The 17,854-nt window shown below is 44.0% G+C and overlaps 1 protein-coding gene across 16 annotated transcripts in view; it reads right to left on the bottom strand.

Annotated features, from left to right (window-relative positions):
- The window catches only part of DLG1 (discs large MAGUK scaffold protein 1), a 182,781-nt gene that overhangs the window by 112,540 nt on the left and 52,387 nt on the right, over positions 1 to 17,854 (bottom strand). The gene's annotated exons all lie outside the window — the stretch shown is intronic.

Below are 17,854 nucleotides of genomic sequence, written 5' to 3'. Positions count from 1 at the left end.
CTTTGCTGGTCCCAAGCTCTCCATCCTACCCCATCCGTACTTAGGCATGTAAATTGTAAGCAAGCACAACTTGTGGCACGGCACATTACTGATCACAGGGCCTTAGCTTCCAATTTCCTGGATTTGTAGAGCTTAAGCCAAAGTGAGATAGCCTTAACTCTGGTCTTACCAGCAGGCTATTGCTCCCTCTACAACTCCCATCATTCTTGAAATTGGCTGTGCTGGATGGGGCTGATGGGAGTTGATGGGGTCCAACAACAGCTGGAGGACCACAGGTTCCCAATTCCTTTCCTCCTTTTTTAATTATTAGTTTGTTAAAAGGAAAGACAAAATACAAGTGTGGCAAATATACCCACTTCTGCACCTATTTTGGCTGGTTCCAGAGACATTAGACCAGGCCCCAAAGCTGATTCTTTTGTTCATGCTGTTCTTTACCCCAATGCAGCTCAACTGAAATCACTACACTGGGAGTTGAAGGCATCTTTCTATTTTTGTGATGTCCTTCAGAGACAGACCAGCTTTGCAAGCATGACTGGTACATCATTGCTCCCCATTCCTTATCTTAAACAATTACACCTGTGTCTCCTGTTACAAAAAGAAAATATTGAATTGGCCAGACTCAAATCAACCCACATTTACAGATTACAAATTGTGTTCATGGTGAATGTTATTTTTAACACTGATACATTTACTATGCCCAGATGTGAACTAGACAGATTCTCCTAGGATTTGATAACAAAATAGCAATTGTTTGTATTTTATGTAGTTCTATTAGATGTGGCTACAATTATTCCCTTTGATGATAACAGATTATGCTTAATAAAAAATTGTTTACAATGTTTGGGGTCCTTGTGCTACGTTTCTGCCTTCATTCAAAAAGGCAGTGTGAGGCCCCAATCCCTCCACCTCCTTTTCCCATTGCAAAGAAAACATGGGATTGGACCCATCTTCAGAAAGGCACCACCAGGCCTTGATCTCCACACTTCATTTTCCTGCTGTTGCAACAGCTAAGATCTTCTTAACAGGAAAAAATGGTTCTTGGAAGCTTGACTTCTTTAACTCTGATTATATTTATTAATTTACACACTTGGCTTGCAACAACACTAAACTCTGCCTCTACAAACTGTGAGGAAAAGGAAGGGATATAAGAGAGAAAAAAGGCAGGAAAACTAGTTGCTTTCACTTCTCATAATATTCAGTAGGGGTTACATAAAAAGATACCCCCTTTAGGCCTCTCTATGTGTTACACACAAACCATTCCCCTTAAAGAGACAACAAACAGTTTCAACACCTGCCCCATGGAAAGAAAGGGCAGAGATCCTGGCCCTTCTCCTGCATTTCTACCTTCAGGATCCATGCTCTGAATTTCTGCATTTCTGTCAACAGCGACCTATGGTATGATAACCTCCAAAACACTTTAAGTGGGGCTACCCTTGAAGATGATTTGGAAGCTAAGGCTGATGCAAAGTGCAGTGGCCAGGTTGTTGACAGGCTGGGCTCATATTACATCACCCCGTAAAAGATCTGCATGGTTGCCAATTTGCTTCTGAGCCCAATTATAGGTATTTGCACTAATATATACAACTCTGAACACCTTTTGCATGTATCCCGCCCTGAGAACATACAGTGAAGGGTGGGTTATTCATTCATTCATTCATTCATTCATTCATTCATTCATTCATTCATTCATTCATTGCGGTGCCTGCAGAGTGTCTAAGATGCACAGACTTGCAGAGACATCTATCAGCAGCAACAAAGCAGCACTTTAAAAGGATCCTATAGTATATCACTTCCACCCTTCCAACCCCATGCCCCTAAAAACTAGATCCTATAAGCCGGTGTGGCATAGTGGTTAGAGTGTTGGACTACGACCTGGGAGACCAGGGTTCAAATCCCCACACAGCCATGAAGCTCACTGGGTGACCTTGGGCCAGTCACTGCCTCTCAGTCTCAGAGGAAGGCAATGGCAGACCCCCTCTGAATGCCACTTACCATGAAAACCCTCTTCGTAGGGTCGCCATAAATCAGAATCGACTTGCAGACGGACCATTTCATTTTTAAGCTGCTCAGGAAGACAAGTAACATCACAGTTGCTCACAAAAGCAGAACAGGGGAAAGGAGTAGCTCACATCTTATTCTATCACTTTTTCACATCTGCAAACTCAAACAGTACACAGATGCCTGCAGCAGACTAAGCGTGCTGCTGGTTAGAGTAGAATTAAGTACAAATGTGCCTCTCCTCTTTTGGCTGTATGCACAAAAGCTCCGATGGCTGAGCTATGAAAGGCTTTACATTTGGACTTTTTTCTGGTAAAATTAGATTTGTGCTGCTTAAAATGTCAAATGGCCACTTGTATTTTCATGGTGCCGATGACCTCAATGCATTGTTACCAGTGTACATAAACACGTCACTGTCCTACTGCACTGCACATATTCCTCCCTTTGCCTTTCGCCATGTGTCACAGGAGTCCTATGCAGCTGGCTGGAGATGGTGCCACACGGCAGAGAGGCTCTAAGGAGGTTGCCAGTGCTGAGAGAGTACTGCACATCAAGTGCGCCATTTACTATTCAACACAACAAAATTCTACTAAAAAAATCAGGCATCCCCCCTCAGCACTGCTCACTCCCCTCAACTGGCTGGTCATCCAAATACTTAAAAGTGTTTTTAAAAACACGTGACTGCCACCAAAGCACCCTCAAAGAACTGATCGCCACCTGCTATATGCTTCTGCAGTGACATTCACATAAAATCCTCAGGAGACCAAACTGAGATTCCCTGTGCAACCATTAAAAACCAACGAATGGGGAAACAACCTTCTTCAGCCTTTCAACAAAACAAGTCAAGTGAAGCAAGAGTGTTTGTTTATTTATTTATTATTTTATTTATATCCCGTCCTTCCTCCCAGCAGGAGCCCAGGGCAACTGACTGCTCCTGCTGGAAGAGACTGCACAGTTCACAACCTCTGCACTTAGGGAGAAGGAGCCCCAGCATCGAAGCCAACTCACCTTCCCCAGGGAGCAACTGGACCATGAGCCACCTGAGCCCCAGCTGCTGGCAGCCTTCACTTTGGCTGTGCTTTTGGCAGGACTCTTCTTCATGCTGTCCCGCAGACTGATGAACCTGCCTCTATGTTTGGATGCAACAGGCAATGAGCCTGGGGAAAAAGACGCCTGCCCAGCTGGAACCCATGACTGACACTGAAGACACGGAGGCTCTTCAGCGAGGGCCCTCCCACCACAGTCAGAAAGCCCACGAGGCCCCACTCCACAGCCATCAGGAGCCCCACAGCAGCACTTGTGTGGGAGGGAGTACATGGCCATCAAGGACCCAGCTTATTTATTTATTTATTATTTATTTATTTATTTATTTATTTATTGCATTTTTAAACCGCCCTATAGCAACAAGCTCTCAGGGCGGTGTACATAAGATAAAACCACAATTAAAATACGAACAAGTGTGGATTATAAAACATATTTAAGAACAGAATTAAAATACAAATTAAAATAAAAATTACAATTACAAGTAAGTTTAACATTAAAATTAAATTAAGCTTAAAATGCCTGGGCAAAGAGGTAGGTTTTTACCTGGCGCCGAAAAGATAACAAAGAAGGCGCCAGGCGTATCTCATCTGGGAGGCCACTTGGACAGCAGCCGGAGAGGAAGGCACTGATGGATTCCCTCGGGGCAGCCAAAGCAAAATGTTACATTGGCCAGTGCTACTAGCAGATGCCCAGACTGAGAAAGCATTCCATTGGGCAACATGCAGCCAGCCCCTCTGCTAGGCAAACATAATTGATGCTTTGCAGAGGAGGGAGAGTACATGCCAAAGGTCACCTGGCATTTCTTTACCAGGGCGGAAGTGGAAATCCCACCTGCCCGTAGGAAGCAATGGAGAAATCCAGGCATTTAGGACAGCGGCAACAAAGACTTGATGCTTTTTATAACTCAGATCTTACTGAGTGTGGAAGGTGCAGTATATGGAGTTTGCTTTGTTTTGAAATGCATTGCCACACTGCCAATATCCCCTCACTCTCGGAAACGGGCCTTTTCAATTGTAGTACCACCAACTCTCTGGAATACTCTTCGAAAAGAGATACAGTTTGCTTCATCTGTTGGATGCTTCAAACTGTTTCTAAAACTTCAGGCCTATTTGGATGCACGTCGCTGCTTTTCAAGCATAAACCAGGGCTGCATTGCCTTGAAATTGATTTTCTTCCAAGGATGCTAGCAAACTTCACAGGTTTGGGAGTCTCTAGGATTCTCAGAGGGGGAGGGGAGCTTTACAATCTCCCAAATCCAAGCCAGGAAAGAATTCCTGACTCTCCCCTGCCTGTCCCAACATCCGAAAACACACTCCCATCCTTCCTATCCTGTTCAATTGCTGACTTGCTGTTGTAAATGATAGGATGTTTACAATGTATTATATTCTGATCTTTATTGGTACTATTTTATTTATCTATTTTATATTGATTTTATCATTTCTGTAAACTGCTTAGAGATTATTGCCAAAAATGTTATTTTTGCCAAAAATGTTATTCAGACTGCTTTACATACTAATGGCAGCCGTTTTGCTCTATTAGCTTTGATGGTGTGGAGGGAGTGTGTTTTGAGGTGCGGTGTTTTGAGTACAGGGTGGACTGTGAGGGCCTGTACCCTGCGTTGGGCCAGCAGGACACACTGGGGCTGTTGTTGGTGAACCAACCACCTTGCTGCCGAACAGCATACCTGACCAAGCTGGCTGAGGTGATCACACATCCCCAATTTAGTCTCTACCTCGGAGTGTGAGGGAGTAAAGACACTGACAGAGTTCAATTAACCTCACTGTCATGGCCAGGCCATTATCTAGAGAAGTCTGGTCTGGCAGTACCTGTCTCACCCTGCAGGGGTGGGGGAGATATCAGGATGGTCCAACCCTGGAGACTTACAGAATCCAAGGGATTCCTGAATGCTTTGTGGGACTTTCCAGAAGCCAGAGCTGGCAATCCTGCTGAGGTCCTGGTCTCACAATGGACAAGGTGCTTGCAGTGGTTTGGCCCACAACATCATCTCTTAACCTCTACCTATCATGGCTAATTTGAGGTAGCCAAGGGGGTCGGGGCCAAGGGAGAGAGAGAGAGAGTGCATGTATGTGACTGGCGAAGGTCAACTAGCAAACTCTATGGCTGATCAGGCATTTGAACCTCTAGCGCCCTATCAAGGGAGGAAAACCGTATCACCAAGGAGAACACCAGTTGCTCTTCTAGACCTCTGGAAGGTTCCGTACACATGGCTTCCACTAGGTCTTCTCTCTAAAGCACTGGGGAGACTCCTTGCATTCTTGCAGAGCATGAGAACATGACAGCAATCAGACACCAGACACATGCCAATCATATATCCTTTCTGAGTTTAGGATATACTCTCATTTGATTGATTGACTGATTGAACACACACTCTCAATCCCCTTATCCTTCCAAATATAAAAGGCTACTCCCCCTCTGCCTGTTCCAGAGTACAATCCTCACTTACTATAATCTTGAAGATACAAAACACATTGGAAGACAAGGTCCTGATAAACATGGAAGAATGTCAATTTCTGGAATAAACCAAGAAGAACTGATTTAACTAACAGCTGCTGTAAATGACTTCTGATTGACAGATGACCAGAAGTTGTGTTTGCACAGTCCAAGGTGCGCAACTTTGAACTGGGACAGCCATTCCCAGAAAAACTTGTGATTACAAAACTACTTAGGAAGGGGGAAGAGAAACCTCTGCATGTTGCAGCCTAAAATTTTCAGAATGAAGCATGCAATATAGGGTTAGAGCAGCTAAAATAGTAAATGGGGCTGGTATAAAAAGCTACAGGCTATGAAAAGCCTTACATTTGGACTTTTTTCTGGTAAAATTAGATTTGCATTGCTTAAAATGTCAAACGGCCACTTGTATTTTCATGGTGCCGATGACCTCAATGCATTGCTACCAGTGTACATAGACACGCCACTGTCCTTTTAAGGAACATGCATTAAAATTAGTAATTTCACTGATTAGACATTAGAGCAGCCCTGCTGGATTGGACCAAAGGCTCAATTTGATCTCCCAGTGGCCAACCAGATACTCCAATGGGAGACCACAAGAAGGATCTGAGTACAACAGCACTCTTCCCCACTTGCAATTCCTAGCAACTGTAATTCAGAAGCATAATGCCCCCAACACATCCAATGGAATAAAATTCAAAGTGTGAAACTGCAATCTTTTAACAGAGCACAAGGAGAGTAGCCCATGTGAAGTCCACAGCAAGCAGCTCATGTTTTCTAAGTGCACACTGAAGATTGTGTCAACTTAATCACTAGGAGAAGAACAGACACCTATTGAGGAGCTCAGAGGTGCAAATATTCTCATTTGCTGTTTTTCCTAAACCACAAGCTTAGTTTACAATAAAAATAGAACACATTATATCATTAATTTAAAAGCAACCCAACCTCAAGAGTTTATCTTTCAAACGCAATTGTCACAATTAAAACACAGTCTCACTCAGAAGGTAACAGCTCTTCCTTGATTGGCCAGCGCAGTCAACATATATGAGATCGTGCATATACAAGCCAATGCCTGGAAACTTCTAAAGCATGATGTGCTCCCTCCTCTCTATCAACAGTTTGGCACCAAGTTCCTCTGTCAAAGGACTGAGAGAGGGCCTCATGTGTCAGCTCCTTCAGCTCCAACAGCCATGAGAGACAGCCTGAAAAGGGAAATGGCAAGTTGTGCAATTGCAAGCAGCAGCTGGACAACTATCTGATGAAGGGGGGTAACATCAGGCCTTGGGGGTTGCTATGGAAATTTGTATGTGCAGAGATCATCAAAGGTCTGAGCTACGTGTGTGCTAGTGTGTCTATTTACCTTAGTGGCAGGCTTTTACCCTGCATGATGATCACTGACTTAAGACTTAGTAAAATAAGGAACGCTCCTTTATGGAAATACATAGCAGATAGAAAGGCAGGTCTAGTTCTAACTAACTAAGTTGGAGGCACAGTGCCCAGACGTGGGTCTTGCCCTCATGGCTCAGGAGGGAGAGCAAAGACAAAGCAAAGCAATGAGGGGCAGGTCAGCTTCCCTGAGCATATCAGTCTACAATGGAAGGAAGTTAGCTAGAGAAGAGCACAGTTAAAGGTAGGCAAGTCTAGCCAGCTGGAGGACCCTCACTCTATCTTCCTTCTGGAATACACACAAAAGAACATAAGAACATAAGAAGAGCCTGCTGGATCAGGCCAGTGGCCCATCTAGTCCAGCATCCTGTTCTCACAGTGGCCAACCAGGTGCCTGGGGGAACCCAAACAGGAGTTGCTTGTGCCTCACTTCCAACACCACTTCTCAACGAGTGTTTGATTCAGCCCATGAGGTTTATCTTGTCTTGCAGCTTGCAGTATCTGACTTTGCCCAACGCCTTCGTGAGAACATCTGCAGTCATGTCTTCCACTGGACAATATGCCATCTTGAGTAGTCTCCTGCAGTAGGTATCTCTAATGACTATCCCCTTCCCACCCAGGGCCATCTACCAGCTATCATGTGCAAAAGATCCTTTTGGCCCTGATATGTTGACATAGCTGCATGTGTGTATTTTATTGTGCATTAATATTACTTGTAAGCCACCTTGGAAACATTTGTATCCTGAAAGGTGGGGAATAAATGACTGTAACAAACAAACAAACAACTTTTCCTTCAGCATCTGGCTTTTTCTTGAATATTCTCTTCCAGACTACAGTTTTCCTTCCTTGAGGAAGCTTGGTCAGTGTCCAAGTTTTATTTTCGTGTAGAGCTTCCAGTTCTTCCTTGGCTGGCTGCCTCCACCTCTCAGCTTCAGTTTTGGGTAAGGCTTCAATCTCTTTCCAGGCCTCTGGCTCTGGAAGCTCATCTCTCATGAGGTAAGCAAGTCTTTCTGGTGGTATACCTTTATTGGTGTGTTCAGAGCATCAGACTCCTCATCTTCCTCTGCTGGTGTATTGCTGTGATCCCTTCTGTTGTGGAAGAATAGCTCAGTTTCATCTTCCATTTCGCTGTCATTTGTTTGGTGTGCATACTTTCCTTCCTCAAAGTGGACAGCTCTGTATACTCCAACTTCACCAGTTTTGGGATCTATTACTCATTATCCCATGTGTTGAAGAATATCTGATGAATATTCCTTCCTTAGCAGTGTCGTCAAATTTTGACCTGTTTTGGGATGTGCGCAAAGGCATTGCAGCTGAATACACGATGGTGAGACACGCTTGGTGTCCTATCATACCATAGCTCAAAAGGTGTTTTGTTGGTTGTGGATGCCAGAAGTCGGTTTTGCAGATAGGTGGCAGTAACCACTGCTTCCCCCCAAGTTCTTCTGTGAAAACTGTGCATCTTCCAACCAGGAATGAATCATCTATCCAAGAGTCCAGTTCATACGTTCCGCAACCCCATTTTGTTCTGGACTATAGACAACTGTAGTCTGGTGCTCTATGCCTTCCTCACGGAGAAAGTCTTGCATAGCCCCAGACACAAATTCTCCTCCATTGTCAGATCTTATAATCTGTGGCTTTCTGCCAAATTTGTTGGACACAATTCTGACATGGTCCTTCAATTTTTGAAGTACTTTTTTCTCTCTCAATAGGTACATTGTAGAATACCTTGAGTAATCATCTATGAAAGTCAGCATGTATAAATTTCCACCCTGTGATGGTATTCTCATGGGTCCACAAAGGTCTGTGTGAATTAATTCTAGAAGTTTTGTAGTTTTCCTTTCACTTTTCTTAGGAAGTTTTAGTGTCACACTTTTTGTCTTTATACAACATTCACATTTTTCTGTGAATTTACATTGTCCAATTTTAATGCCTCTAGCCAAATTTCCCTTCTCTAGAGCACTGCCTGGCTCAGCTGGCATGTCCCATTCTTCTATGCCAAACATGTAAACATCCAGAATCACAGTTTTCTTTGGCTGTATTTGCATGCATAGTTTCAAAATATTCCAAGTGCAAAAATCCATTTTTCAATTCTGCAGTACAATTCTCCTTGATCTAAAACTTAGCAAACTTTGCCACTTAGATAAAGTTCACCTCCAAGTTCCATTATTTTAGTGGCACATGAAATCATCGTTAAATGCTAGAACAAATAAGCAACCTTTCAGCTCAAGCTCCGTAGCGCCCTCTGGTGTTTTGCAAAGTAGCTGCACTGTGCCTATTTCTTGAGAATAGAATGTGTCTCCAGATGCAGTCATTATATTCTGCATGAGTTTTAAAATTCTCAAACAAATTTTTATCATATACTAAATCTGCAGTACAACCACTGTCAATTAACAATCTGGTTTTACAATCATTCTTTCCATCAGATACATGGTAACTGGAATGCTTCACTTTAGTCTGGCCATGTGTTTCTCTTTCAGCTTGCCTTTGTTTAAAATCAACTTTCTCCTGTCTCCTTTCTATGGCAATCTCTTTGAAGATGATTAGAAGATTTGCATTTGAAGCAACTCTTCCTTTGTTCATTAGTGCCCTGCTGTGGCTTTGAGGCTGCATGACTCATCCCTCTATCCTGCCTTTGGTTGCTGTTTCTGCCCATAGTAAAATTTGCTTTTTCAGACAGAGCTCGTCCTGTCTTTCTTTATAGTCCTGATCTTTCAGATATGACATAATCTGATCCAGGTTCTGATCTAGTATGCAAGCAGTTATACAATGGTGTTCATTCAAAGAGGCCAGGACAATTACTTTTCGTATATCTTCATCTAACAATTTTCCACATCTTCCTAACTCTTGGAGTAGACTTGTAAATCTCTCTAGATGTTGATTCAGATCTAGAGTGCTAGACCGTTTCAGCGTGTACAACAACTTATAGAGTAACATCACATGGATTTTTAGATTTTCTGTGATATATATTTTCAAGCTTTTTCCATAATTTCCTTCACTTTCCTACATCCTATGCAAACATTTAGTGCCTCATCTGATAAAGCAGAAATAAGGAGAGACTTCACTTTGGCATGCTTACGCTTCCAGGAGGCAGTGGCTGTTTCATCCTCTGCTGAGGGTTCAGGATCAGTTAGGACTCCATGAAGATTCATCCCTTCCAGAAGTGCGGTCATTTGGAGACTCCAAATTGCACAATTATCCTTCTCCAGCCTTGGGATACTTGAGTGTTGATTCTTCAGCCATGGTTTCCTATCTTTTGTTCTGCTTTTCTTTCTCTAACCTAGTCTCCTTTTTGATCTCTTTGTAAATCGCACACAGTACTTAGCCTTTTTAGCTTACAGGCACAACTTGCAATTCAACTTAGCTTACTGGGCCCATAACCCTTTGTTATGGAAATTTGTATACAGGAATACCTCTCATTAACGTATTCAATGGGACCAGAGCTAGTACGTAAACCGAAAATGTCCTTAAAGTGAAGCACTACCTTTTTAAACTTTTTTTTACCTCTCCTTCATGCGGAGCCTCAAAGCCCCGCGCTAAAGCCTCTGCTGCTGCGCTGCCATGCCTCTCAGCTGATCGTGATCGTGCCTCCCAGCTGATTTGCGGTGGCGTGATCGCGTCTATTTCCACCCCCATGCACCATTAAGTGTCCGTAAGTGTGAAGCAAGCGTATGTAAACAGGGGCATGGTGGAGTATAGAGTATGTCCGTAAAAGCGAGTGTACGTTAAGTGAAGGTCCATATAGCACACAGATTGTCAGCGGTCTGAGCTGCGTATGTACCAGTGTGTGTATTTACCTAAGTAGCAGGCTTTTACCCTGCATTTAGATCACTGAGACTTAAGACTTAATAAAATAAGAAAAGCTACTTTATTTATAGAAATACATAGAAGATAGGAAAGGGATACCTAGCTCGGACTGACTAAGTTGGAGGCACAAAGCCCAGACTTGGTATTGCCCTCATGGCTCAGGAGAGAGAACAAAGACAAAGATGTCTTTTCTCTTCTGAGACAATCGGAGAAGAAGACAAAGGAAGGAGGGGCAGATAAGCTTCCCTGAGCATATCAGTTTACAACGGAAGGAAGTTAGGTAGAGAACAGCACAGGTAAAGGTAGGCAAGCCTAGCCAGCTGGAGGACCCTCACTCTATCTTCCTTCTGGAATACAAACAAAAGAACCCAAACAGAAATTGCTCTTGCCCCACTTCCAACAGGGGTCAAATGCATCCTTTGTGACCTCTGTCTCACCCTCTGAACTTTCCCCAGGCCATGCCCCTCAATGGCCCAGCTTTGTACTTCATGTTTTGCCCTGCTTGGAATGCATCCTTGAACTCTTGATATGCCTCCTGCTTGAGAATAGAGGGGAGTAATAGTGCGTGTGCATGTAGAAACTAGCTGAATGTAAAAAAGGTGAAATCTGCATTTGTTACTCAGACCACTATTGCCTTTAGCCCCACCCCCACTGGCATGTGACCCTCAGAAGATTGCCTAGAAGGGAATGCCACTCTCTGGCTGAAAAAGATGCCCCCCCCCACAGATCTCTGAGGCGTCTCTGCAGTCCCCAAATATGGGAGATTAAGCCATTCTTTCTTATAGGGAGGGGCTCGCTAAAATAAGATAGATGCTTCGGTGAAATGCTGTTTTTAGTGAAAATGAGACAAACCAGTACCATATTTCATAAACATTGGTTCTCCTTGGATAAAGGAGTTGTTTTCTCAGTTTGTCAGAGAGTGAAATGTCTCACAGCTGTTGATACCATAACTCCATAGAGATCTTCCACTGCATGGCTATGCCTGTTCTCATTGCTTAAAACAGCATAAACGTAAGCAGCTCTTTGTGAAGCAAGTTGTTACCACAATCAAAACTGGATAGAAGGGTTTGGATCTAATAAAACTCTTTGTCCAGCTACTTTGATCAGTTATTTTGATCAGTTCAACAAATACCCTCTTCTTAAAGTCCTCTATGACTGCATAAGTACACCACATGTTTAAAAAATGTTCCCTTTGTTGTACATTCCCCTCCAACAATCTGGATTCTGCTAAATTGTTAATGCAGATTAAGGCAAGTCATGTGAGTTGCCATTGTTACATGACCTTAATAATGCTTTCACACATACAGGCCAACACAGACTTAAATGGTTTCTTTTGCCACATGACGGCCCACATTTCAGACCAAGTTCAACATCCAACCTCCCACATCAGTCTCAAAGCATTCATAGTGTCTGCAGACTCATCAGTCAGGCGCCTGAATGTCAGAAACTAATCCTCAAGACCTGAGGCCAGACTACAATACCAGACTACCAAACAGTTTCTTGAAGCTGAATTCCTATCACTGGGTTGGATTTGGAACTAAATCACACCACCTGATGCACATGCAACCAAATGACCTTTGTATTGCATTGCCCCCATATCTAGGTCACTAAATATCTCTTATTGTACAAAGCTTGTGGCATTTCCACTCTCTAAGTTATCTATATTTATCTGCATTAAAAACAAAAGATGGCAAGATGAAGGATGTAAATAGCATGAACTTTTTATATCAAACATGCAAGGTAGTTTCAAGAAAGGTTTCCTATCTTTTCTTAATTTCTGAGGGCTTCTGATATTAAAGGCAGGAGTAACTTACCAACATGCCAATATTCAACAACACCAGTAATGCGGGTTTTCCAGAAAATTTCAAATGGGTAATTCACATACAGTAATTTGCATCTACTTAAACATGTTTATTTTACTTGTATTTGGTAAACAAAGAAACACTTTGTTACTGTCACACTTGCCTAATATTATATTCACAATTGGTATCCATTAATTGTTACTAATGAACTTATGAAATGGAAAATTTATTTGTTTAAATATATGTTTAAACACTTTGTATGTTGTTCCCAATCCTCCTTGTTTTACATGTTTGTACATGAGATGGGTAGAATTTAGAGTAAGTACAGATGGTTCTATTGCAGCTCTGCAACTTAGCCATATCACATTACTCCTTGGACCACGGCCTCAATTTTCTTCTTCTTTAGCAACCTGAAGCTTAACCTTCTAGTATGCTTAACATCTAGCAACATACATCCCCAGTTTCTTGAAATGGGGCTCCTTAATAAATAGTAGTAGCAGCAGCAGCAGCAGCAGCAGCAGTATTTGGGAAGCCCAGAAAAAAATTATATGCTCATGTTGAAACAAACTATTTCTGGTTTTGTGTAATTAATTGCACAGTCATCCAAACTGATAACTCTCTCCGCCCACTTGTATTGCAGCTGACCTGTTCAAAAAGAGAAGATACTCCAGGTGATGGCCTACATGGACGTTGCTGCAATTCCAAATGAGTGTTTATTGTCTACTTGCAGAACATCCAACAAGTCTAGCCCCACAGTGAAGGCGTGGGGACATGAAAAGGCTACTGCTTCAGGTAGACTAGGAAGGGCCAAGCCTGCTTTTCAAGATCCAGCCCTGCTCTTCCACAGTCAAATGGAATCCTGCCTACAGGCCCTGCAAGAGGCCCCAATTCAAGAATAGCACTCTCTCCCCCTCTGCTTTGCAGGAAGCATACTACCCCTTCAGACAGCACAGGAGAGGAGGGGGAGATGTCTCTGCTGGAGGAGCTACAGAATGAGAGAGGGAGTATGTGTACTGTACTAGGGTTTAGCCCTAACAGTAGAATGGAAAAAGTAGCCCTTGTTCGTTTATTTATTTATTTAAATTTATTTCCCACCCTTCCTCCCAGAAGGAGTCCAGCGCTCTGTTCGTAGGAGTGCTATGGTGAGAAGTCTCCAGAGGATCTCCGAAACCATCCTGTACCCAAAGCACAGTTCTTGATGGTGACTGACCTATCATGACACAGAGCAGTAGAGTTAGAGTGTGTTACGACACATGCTCTTAGGAACCTGAGTGTGTGAATTTGCCACCCTCATGTCCCATGAAAGACACCTCAGAGCACAACATTAACCCCCTACCTCCAAAGGCTGCTGTGCTTCTGTCTTTGAGCTGCATGGGACTGCCAGGTGGGAGCTATTCCTCGAAGCTGGGCTCTGTGAATTATTGACAAGAGGCTCTGCATCCACCTCACTTGACAGTTCAGCACTCTGGGGGCAGTGGAGATAGTTGAGAGGCACAGAGGCCCACCGTTGAGACACTCTGCGGCCTCTTTCCCTGGGTTTGCCAGCTCCCAAGTTCATTGGGGAGGAGCCAATTTCTTCACTCCTGTCCTAGGATGCAGAGGTCTAAGGTGACTTCTGAGACCACCTCTGAGCAAGACAGAGCCTCAACTGTGAGAAAAAAGGAGAAAAAAACAACCTGGGACCCAGAGTAGACACCAAAGTTTGTTCGGCAACTTGTTCAAAAATTGCTCCTGTCCCTTCAATGCAGGCATTCAAATGTGTCATGAAGACTCATTATGTCCCAAAATGTTTTTATGTTGCTGATTCCTACTGGCATCCTTATGACAGAATAATCTTATGGTATGACAATTCAAATGGATCTTCATGGATCTCCTCTCATTATTGTGTGTTGTCTTGCAAGGGCTATGTCCTTAAAGGTGGCATCTAAATACTTTAGATAAATAAGTAAGCAGCTGGCAAAGTTCTGAGGCATCCAACAGCTTCTCACTACAGAATCCAAAATGCAAGCCATGCAGTAGTTTGCGATGCATTGAGCGCCAGGTGTATATATGGCAAGTAGCACCGATTACTCACCTCTGGACTTACAACTTGGACCATGGGGCAAATCAGCCATTCCAAGGGTTCCCTACATTGGCCAGGCTGCTCATGGTGGTAGGAGTGCTCTGGTTAACCCCCACTTTAATTTGGAGTCAAAGGGGTGGAAAAGCCCAGGAGAATTCTGGACTACATTTCCCACCCCACAACTCCTTTTTTGTGCCTTCCCGAGTACTGTGAAATGAGGACAAGAAGCAAGGGTCATCTTTCGGCACTTGCAGAGGAACGTACAGACCCTGAATTAAATGGTATCGCATTTCTTGGCAGATTTCCCTCACACCCAGCAGAACAAACCCATTGTTTAAAGAACAGAATTAGAAAGCAGAGCTAGGTCTTCTCAGCGTGTCAGCAAGAAGTACACTCACAGCATAAGATCACCTCACACTCAGACCCCTCTTTTCCACATAGATTTATAAAGGAGAAAGTGTATTTAAGAGCAGGGGTTGAGACCCAAGAGCGTCCTGGCCCAGCCCGTTGGAATCAGACGTGCTGATATATTTTTCTCCGTTATATTTAATGTGGAGCTTCAGTAGAGTGTTTCATGTATCAGCTTACAGGTGACACAGGATTCTGCATCTCTACACAGCATAACGAGCCATGACTACTCAAAGCTAAGATACTGTCACAACAATTAGACACACACCCCTAACTAGGCTCTTTCTACTTGCATGAGGAAGGTGTCACAGGAGTGTGTGAGCAAGTGAGCGCTCCTCCTAACTGGAAAAGTGAGGGCCAGCTGAGCCTGCCCGTTTGGGAGACAGTGGCACCCCATCGAGAACCTCCTCCTCTAGAGGAGATGTGCACAGCAGCAGTGGAGCTATGGAGAGGAGCTGTCCCTGCCAAAAGTGCTGAACCCTCCTGGTTCAGCACCTCCTTGTTGCAAGCCACTGGGACCCTCTCCTGGGTCCCTTTCTGTATCTTCTTCTTGATCGCTCCACAGGGCTCATGACAAAGAGAGCTCCAACAGGTATAACAACACTCTCAAGGAAAGCAGCACAAGATTTCAGACTGCAAATCAGGAAAGGAGGATGTGTCTTGGTGCAAACCTGGAGGCAAAGAGATTCCTTCCTGCTTTTGGGTCAGAGCTCCTTCACATCACAGCAGCCGTATTCCACCGCCCACTCCCCTGGGTCTAAGATTGTTAATCTTTGCTACCTCTCATTCCTTACAGAGTAGTGGCCCTTTATCTCTTTAGCTTAAAATTATGAACGGGTTAGTGTATTAATGATTAATGCTGGCACGCACCCAGTAATTTTTGTACTGCTATTCTTCTATTTTCTTTCAATAAAAGAAAGCTTTGCTTTAGCTTGGTTTGGATCTACATTTCTTGGGTTATAGACACACTATTTAGGCACATTTCAGGGCAAAGCACTTGGTTTATCCTATCAAAAGACCCCCACACACACTCAAGGAGGCGTGTTTGATGGGATACATGGGTGGCAGGTTCACCCACTCAGGTACCCAATAGACACTTGTGTAACAATACGGCTCCTTCCAGTCACAAGGAGGAGGAGGAGGAGGAGATCACCACTACCACCACCACCACCCTGCAACTCACAGGTGGGCTCCATCTTTCCCTCAATTTCTGCTCTTCAGGCTGAGTGCCAATGCTTATGAGCAACACCCACGCACAGGAGGGTGGGATCAGCAAGCTTGGCACAGCCTTGAGGTAATCTACGGAAGAAGAAAAAGATCCACAAAACCCAAATAGCCCACAGGAGACTGAGCATACTCAGTGGTCACCAAACGGGGAGGGTGGAAGGCTGGGTGGGCAGGAGGAATGGGATGGAATATTCTACAGAAGGATGTGGTTGCCAAACTCTGAAGCATTATGTGTGTTCAATTGATGGCTGAGCAGAGACTGCAGTCATGAGACAGCTCAGCTTACTGCTCTGAGGTAGGCTGAATGCTGCTGAATAAGGCAGAGCCAGAATTGAGGAACAGGAAGATGCAGGGCCACTTCAGACATGGCTTCTCTCCTCCTCACTGCAGTGAGAAGCAAACAACCAAACCATGAAATCCCTTTTGGTGCCTGCATACAAGAATGCCCACAGACTTATGAGCCTAAAACCATTCTCATAGGAGGTCCTGCCCTAACATAAACAGCTGGATTTCCTTGTTTAATCACTCGTTTCCATTTGCTGTGTAAGGAGGAAAGAATGAGGGTGAGCTGCTCATCAGACTCCCTCCAAAGGTGGTGGTGATGGTGGACTCTCTTTCATTATAGGCTTCAAAGCAGAGGCCACATGACCCTCTATTAGGGATGCTGTAGCTGTGCGATCTCCTCAAGCATACCTGTTGGCTATGGTATCCTTCTGAGCCTACTTAGTGGGATGGGTATCAGAGGCACTGTTTTACAGTGGTCGTGATCCTACTTCCAGGGTTGGTTTCAGAGAATAGCATTGTGTGATTCTCTTTTGGTCCCCAGGCAGTAGTGCTGTGGGGTCCCGCAGGATACTATCTTATCCCCCATGTTATTTAACATCTATATGAAGCAATAAATCAACTGAAGTCAGCTTTCACCCAGTCTGTTAAAAAAATCACACTTGCCAGACTTGGGAGTATATCTGGAGATGTGCAAAAGGCCCAGAGTCCATGAATAGGGGTTTCATGGTAACCGGTATTCAGAGGGGGTTTACCACTGCCTCCCTCTGAGGCTAGTCCTCAGCCGGCTAGGGCCTGCTCAGCTTGCCACAGCTGCACAAGCCAGCCCCTTCCTTGTCCACAACTGCCAGCTGGGGGGCAACTGGGCTCCTTGGGACTATGCAGCTTGCCCACAGCTGCACAGGTGGCAGGGCACCTGTTGCTTCATTTAAAACTGGATGCAAACTAAGATGCACCATCACTCCTAACAATGTTAAGTGGCAAACAATGTTACTCATCCAAGATCACAGGGTCAAATAATAATGGGTGGAATTCAGTGCTGGTCCTACTCAGAGTAAATCCACTGAAGTCAACTTTCATCCAGGCTGTTAAAAAAAATCACACTTGCCAGACTTGGGAGTATTTCTGGAGATATGCAAAAGGCCCAGAATCCAGAGGAGTGTATCCTGCCTGCAGTTGAGTAAAGGTGATTGAGTGATCCCAATGAGATTTCCAATGGAAGGATGGGGTCACTTTGTACGCCAGAGACCTTTTTTTTGTCACCACAAGTGTATTTGACACTACCAAAGCACCTTGAGCCACAAAATACTTCTTCAGAGGAAGTTGAACTTTTCTGAGCAGTGTACATTGGCTCCTTCTCCATGCATAC

The sequence above is a fragment of the Rhineura floridana genome, chromosome 7 (genome assembly GCF_030035675.1).
Source record: "Rhineura floridana isolate rRhiFlo1 chromosome 7, rRhiFlo1.hap2, whole genome shotgun sequence".
Lineage (NCBI taxonomy): Eukaryota > Metazoa > Chordata > Lepidosauria > Squamata > Rhineuridae > Rhineura > Rhineura floridana.
Note: the sequence above shows the minus strand (reverse complement) of the source record. Positions and strands in the feature narration are given on the sequence as shown.